Here is a 6,000-nt window from a genome sequence, read left to right on the forward strand (position 1 = left end):
TACTGTGTGTCGTAATTTGAATAATGGAGACTACTGTGCACCGTAGTATGAATTGGTATTATTTTGTGGCCACACCCCTTCCCCATGAAGCCACGCCCCTATATTTTTTGCGCGCGCCTGCAGCGCGCACTGCCCCTATTTTACATAAGGGGGCGCCAATGCTGTTTCTTGCACACAGCGCTAAAATGCCTAGTTACGGCACTGATGGGATACTCAACCTGTATACGCAAATCTTAGATGTTTAATGATCAATGCAGGAGCTGCACTACGAACGGCAAGATCTGGACCTGCAATGTTGGTCACAATGCCCCAAAAGCTGCAGCATGATTGACACGCTGCTGGAGTTTGGGGGCGATGATATGAAATGTTCCAGAAAATGGGGACGTGTTATCCCATTTTATAGATGTGCTGGAGCCAGTGGCTGCTGGCCAGGCAGCGTGATTTTGCTGGACATCCGGAGTAACCGGAGGGTTACTCAGATGTCTGATATTCATGTAGAGGAGCCAAATCTGCATCTTTGGATGCATCCATCGGATCATGGAAGCTGACAGTGGGAGTCTTTTTACTTGAAATGCCTCTTGGGACATTTGCATATTTTAGCACAGCTACTGCATACAAAAATGCAGTGGGTCCACTAACAAAATCCATTATTCAGGCCCAGTGTGAAATGTGATTTAGGTTCTTTAGCGCCTTTGTACAGGTAAAAAATGTGTATTTGCAGAAGACAGGATCTTTTATCTCTGATTCGTTATAGTGGTTACTCTGGGATCATTTTATGGTGTAAAATGCAAGTTTATATTGTGTTTCTGTGACTTATGCATTGCTGTAGAGGTGCATTGTCAGGCTTTTTGGCAGATGCACAGAGCCTCCAGTGTCAGATGGGTATGGGTCATTAGGTCGACATGGCCATTAGGTCGACATGAACAAGGTCGACATGGAAAAGGGTCAACATGAGGTTTTTTAAAACTTTTTTTGGTGTCATTTTCTTCGTAAAGTGACGGGGGAACCCTAATTAGTGCACAGTGTCCCCTTGCATGGCGAGCGACCGCTGCGCTCGGTACAGGTTACCATCCCCAATTGTAGTCCACGTGGATTGTAAAGTATGAAAAAGTTAAAAAAAAATTTTTTTTTGCAAAAAAACCCATGTCAACCATGTCGACCTATAGTGGTCAACCGGACTGTCGACCTAATGACCGTAAGCCACTACAACCATCTGTCCCATGTCAGAATAGTGAATAACCCCCCCCCCCCCCCGCCTTCCCCTGTCCCACCATCACCAGCCACATGGGCAACAAAAGGGTTAAATGCTTTCCGAAATGTAAATAGATTTTTATCTCTGTGGTGCTAAATTGTTGTATGTCTTCATGTTTAATGCATTGTCCTGCAACCTGAGCCTCTGAAGAAGCTATGATCCCTGTAGGAGTGCACTGCCACTGACCGAAGATTTTAATAATTACATTTTTTTTATTTAGGATATACAAATGCGTCCTTATACATTTGGCCTCAATACGCCACTCAGAGTAAAATGCATGACGTGAGTGAGCCCCAGGTCCCATGCAACTATGCTAATGTTTGGCATCTTTGGTTGCTGAAAACGTGTCTTAGTTACAATGCCATGAGACAAGGACACGAGGACACTGTGCTGATTAATTAGTTATATGACACTACGGAGCAGAACAGAACTTGTATTAGAAAAAAAATCACTTTGTACAGATTCAGAGACTCAGACGCACACAGATATACAAGTGTCATACTGTTTATTAAATTAATCAGCAGTCTCCTCGTGCGTCTTAGTCGCATTGCGACTAAGGGGGTGTTTCAGACCTGATCGCTGTTGTGCGTTTTTGCACAGCGGGCGATCTGGTACTAACTGCGCCTGCGTATGCACCGCAATGCGCACGTGCATCGGACAGCAGCAAAGGGCATAGCCGGTCAGCAACGGGATGGTGTGAAAAATCGGATCGCACGGGCATTCGCAAGGTGATTGACAGGAGGAAGCCATTGTGGGTGGTAACTGACCATTTATTGGGAGTGTCCGAAAAAACGCAGGCGTGCCCAAGCGTTTTCAGGGAGAATGTCTGACGTCAGCTCCGGCCCTGAACAGCCTGATGTGATCGCACTGTAGGAGTAAGTCCTGGGCTGCGCACACACTGGATTATTGCAGCTCGGCGTAAACATAGGATCCCACACTTGCAGGGTGAATTTACACTCCCCCTGGGGGGGTCAGTGACAATCTGAACGCAGGACAACAAAGTTAGCAGCCCAGCAATCAGGTCTGAATCACCCCCTAAGAAACATTTTCAGCAAAAGAGAAGCAAAGCTTGATGTAGAAGATTTGACCTGGAGTGCCAAGAGGGGCTGTTTAGCGTGACTGCAGCAAAGAGGTATTGTTTGAGGACATCATTTATCTGTATGTGATATATATGTAGCTAGATCCAGCTGCACTGAATGCAGAAACCCAGGAAACCAACAGCAGTAGTAATTATCTATTGTACTATTTACTATTGCAAAGCACCATAGTCCTACAAAAAAGTTTAATGGAATTACTGTTTCTCTAATTAGTCTCCCTACTAAAATTGGTGACATCCTTGTTGATCAAGTTAAGCTGGCTCTGAAAAGGGGAAGTTTAATTGGCCACCCTGTAAGTGTAACTACGGGAGTCTCCCTTTGTTAATTTTTAGACTATCTCATTATATTGCTGGTATAAGCAAGAGAGGTGGGACATTGAAGTTTTTGAAGTTAGCTGCTGGTCACATCCCATGGCACAAGCCACACCCCCTGTACAGACCAGACCCCCACAGCACTGGTCACACCCCCTGTGGCGATGCACAATAGGCCCTTCATAAATTTCAGCTCCAGGCCCATTTGGACCTTAATCTGGCACTGCCATGGGTATGTGGTTAAAATCCCGATGGTCAGGATACGGATGCCGGAATCCTGCCACCTGGTGAAATGCCGTTCATTGGAATACCAAAACAAGCCCGGAATTCACCCTTGGGTGGTGGTCCATGCCACTGGGCCGATGCGTGGCGAAAGCAAGGGACACACTGCGCTCACTGCAGCGATTCCGCCTGTTGGGATCCCGTTGTGTCAGCCTCCTGCCGACCGAAATCCCATACCGATCCCCTGACACCAAGCACAACGCAGGGAATCAAATAATAGTTTGCAGAGTTTAGAGTTAAAGGACCAGATGTACTAAGCCTTGAAAAGGGATAAATATCACAGTAATAAGTACCAACCAACCTGCTCCTAACTCATTTTTAAAACCCAGCCTGTAACATGGCAGTTAGGAGCTGATTGGCTGGTACCTTATCACTCTGAAATATATCACTTTTCAAGGCTTTGTACATCTCCCCCAAAGTCTCTGATGGGCCTATGGAGAGCAGGACCTCAACCATATTAGACAACTTTGAAATCAGTTGGAACACTCACTGGGAGACGAGGTTTAGCTAATAAAATAATGGTATAGTAAATCACTGTATCAAAATATGATAATGTTGCAGGTTATCTGTTGGAAAATTTGGTGGTTGGACTCCCTTTGGGCCTAATTCAGAGTTGATCATAGCAGCAAATTTGTTAGCAGTTGGGCAAAACCATGTGTACTGCAGGGGAAGCAGATATAACATGTGCAGAGAGAGTTAGATTTGGATGTGGTGTATTCAAACGGAAATCTAAATTGCAGTGTAAAAATAAAGCAGCCAGTATTTACCCTGCACAGAAACAATATAACCCACCCAAATCTAACTCTCTCTGCACATGTTATATCTAACCCTCCCCCCCTGCAGTCCACATGGTGGGTAATTCCGACTTGATCGTAGCTGTGCTAAATTTAGCACAGCTACGATCACTGACACAGACATGCGGGGGGACGCCCAGCACAAGGCTAGTCCGCCCCGCATGTCTGGGCCAGCCCCACAGCCCAAGTACAAAAGCATCACCCAACGGCGATGCTTTTGTACTTGTAGAGTAACTGCCAGCCAGCGCAGCTCCTGCGGCTGGCCGGGAGTTACTTCTCGCTACCAGGGTCGCAGTGGCTGCGTGTGATGTCACGCAGCCAATGTGGCTCACCCCACCCCGTAAACGGCGGCCAAACGCCGCCCTCTCCCGCCTATACCTGTCAATCAGGCAGAGGCGATCGCTAGGCAACGATGGCCGTTGGCTGTCTGTCATGCGCCGGCGCACTGCAGCGCTGGCGCATGCGCAGTTCTGACCCCATCGCACCGCTGTGAAACACTGCAGCGTGCAATCGGGTCCGAATGACCCCCATGGTTTTGCCCATCTGCTAACAAATTTGCTGCTATGATCAGGTCTGAATTAGGCCCTGTGTTCTATAATTTCCCCACACTATAGACTGGAAGAGCGCACCAGAACCTCACCTTTTATTAAGTAGTATAAAGATCAGTTGCGGCTGCTGACCCTGGCCTGCAGCGCTGTCCCAAGTGTGCAGGGGGAGCTGGCCAGGGCATATGAACATACAATCAGCAGCCACCGCAGCATGCCTCACAGAGCTCAGCCTGTCAATCGTCATTTAACCAACCCCCGGACTCCCATTGGCTGGTTTCACAGGACTGCGGAGGCAGGCTAAATGACTATTGACAGGCTGAGCACTGTGTGGCATGCTGTGGCGGCTGCCGATTACAGGGGAAGGAAGCCAGGACATGTGTTACATACAACTTCACATGTATGTTCATTTGTCCTGGAGAGCTTCCCCCTCCAGCCTTTGGACAGCGCTACAGCCCAGGGTCAGCAGCCGCCGCTGATAAAGATATAAATGTAGACACATGGCCTGTACCAGAGGTGCATGCGTTGCATGCTTGAAAATATGGCAGCCACGCCATCCCTATCTATCTACTTTAAAAGTAGCCATCTTCTCTAGCAGCATGCATTTGCAGCAGCCCCATAACTGTTGCAAAGGATCTGTCCGAAATCAGATGGATCTCTGCGTATGCTCAATTGTGAGCAGGCTACAGCCAGCTATTCTGCCTACACATCCACAGAAGATTTATCCTCCATGCGAACATTCAGTCACCACCCAGTTACATCCCCTCAGCTGCAAGTGGAGATACGGCTAAGATACTTACAACTTGCCCTTAGTTGTTTATAGCTGTGTATGCTTGTCTAAGGAGACTGCATATTACAAAAACAATTGGAAGATAAATCTACAAAACTAACTTGAGCGCAACTCTCAATCAGCCCTCAGTCTAGAGAACAAGAGGCTATTACAAAGGGTATCCGGTCTCTAAGTCGACCACACTTAGGGTGACAGTCATTAGGTCTACCACTGTTGGTCGATATGCATTAGCTCAACATGGTTTCTAGGTCGTCATGATAAAAGGTTGACATAAGTTTTTCACATTTGTTTTCATTTTTTTGAATTTTGTCATAGTTTACGATCCACATGGACTATGATTGGGAGCAGTAACCTGCCCGAAGCGAGGGAACACGGTGAACACAGTTTAGGACACGTCGGCACTCGCTGCAGCTGGAGGAGAGAAAGTTCCGAATGCGACGGAGGAAAGGGTTCTTCACTGTTAGGGCAATTAGGATGTGGAATTCCCTGCCAGGGAAGGTGTTAATGGGGGACTCTGTAAATGGATTTAAAAAAGGAATGGATACATTTCTGAATGAAAATGATATCCAAGGTTATAATATTTAAAATATCAACATGGTTAATCCGGGGGTTATACGAGTTATAGTAGTTAACTAGTCACAAAACATTATTCAGCGGGTATGTAGATTCATCACAACTTAATACAGGTTGAACACTACGGGCAATTTGCCTCTTTTCAACCTCAATTACTATGTTACTATGTTAATTGGGGTTCCCGGTCACTCTACGAAGAAAACGACACCAATTTTTTTTTTAAAAACTCATTTCGACCTTTTGTCATGTCGACCTTGCTCACGTCTACCTAATGCTTGTGTTGACCTATTTTTAGGTGTCGACTTAGCCACTGCCGACCAATAGTGGTCGACCTAAGTGTGCTCGACCCTATGAAC

The sequence above is a fragment of the Pseudophryne corroboree genome, chromosome 3, assembly GCF_028390025.1.
Source record: "Pseudophryne corroboree isolate aPseCor3 chromosome 3, aPseCor3.hap2, whole genome shotgun sequence".
NCBI classification, from domain to species: Eukaryota; Metazoa; Chordata; class Amphibia; order Anura; family Myobatrachidae; genus Pseudophryne; species Pseudophryne corroboree.